Source organism: Tupaia chinensis, unplaced genomic scaffold, assembly GCF_000334495.1.
Source record: "Tupaia chinensis unplaced genomic scaffold, TupChi_1.0 Scaffold147880_1, whole genome shotgun sequence".
Lineage (NCBI taxonomy): Eukaryota > Metazoa > Chordata > Mammalia > Scandentia > Tupaiidae > Tupaia > Tupaia belangeri.
Window position 1 is genome coordinate 393,853 of NW_006207730.1, and position 1,389 is coordinate 395,241.

Consider the following 1,389-nt stretch of genomic DNA (forward strand, 5'->3'; position numbering starts at 1 on the left):
TCTGTCTGGGTGGCGAACAACCACCCCCTAAAAAAAAAAACCCCCCAAAAAAAAAAAAAAAAAAAAGGGAAGAAAAAGAAAAGAAAAAAAACAAAAAACAAAAAAACACTACACCACATTGGACCATATGGAAAAAAAAAATTTCTGACCTCAAGGACAAAAGTGTCCAGCTTAGAGCAAATCACCAAAAAGAAGGAAAAATCAACCAAAAAAAAATATGAGGACAACATATGAAAAATTCTAGACACAATGAAATGCCCAAATATGTATGTAATAAGTATTCCAGAAGATGAAGAATCTGATAAAGGCATGGAAAACTATAGTGAAATATTATCTGAAAATTTTCCAAATGTAGAGAAACAAGGAGAAATTCAGATCCAAGAAATAAAAAGGACCCCAGAATCAACACAAAAAGATCCTTCCCACAACATATAATAGCCAAACTGGTAAAAATTAAATAAAAAGATGATATTCTAAAAATGGCCAGGGGAAAACACCAATTACTTATAAAGTTATCCCATTAGGCTAACGTCAGACCTCTCAACTGAAACAATGCAGGCAAGGTAGGAATGAGAAGATTTGTTCAAAATATTAAAAGAAAAACAATTTCAACCAAGAATACTATATCCAGCAAGACTGCCCTTCAAATGGGAAGAGCAAATAAGAGTATTCTCAGATAAACAAAAACTGAAAGAATTCACCAATAATAGACCAGCTCTACAGGAAGTACTGAGGGGAGTGTTGTATCAGGATAACTAAAGAAGGACAAACAGAAATAGAAAAACAAACAAAAAAAAACCTGAGAAAATGGCTAACAAAACAACAGGGATAAATCCACAAATATCAATAATAACACTGAATATTAAAGGGTTAAATTCTCCCATTAAAAGGCACAGACTGGCTGAATGGATATGAAAGCAGAAGACTGGTATCCCAGAAGGTGAAGAAACTAATAAGGGCATGAAAAATCTATTCCATGAAATTCTAGAAGAAAACTTTCCAAACCTAGAAAAGCATTCAAATATCAAGACCCAAGAAATACAAAGGACCCCACGTAGAATCAACCCAAGAAGATCTTCTCCAAGGCACATCATAGCCAGACTGACCAAAACCACAAACAGAGACAAAATACTAAAAGTGGTAAGAAAGGAAATTCATTACTTTTAAAGGATATCCCATCAAGTTACATCGGACCTCTCATTGGAAACAATGCAAGCAAGGAGAGAATAGAAAAATATATTCATAGTGTTAAGTGAAAAACATTTTCAACCAAGAATACTATACCTGGCAAGATTATCCTTCATATGGGAAGAAAAGACAAAAACATTCTCAGATAAACAAAACCTGAAAGAATTTACCAACACCAAACCAACTCTCCAAGAAGTACCA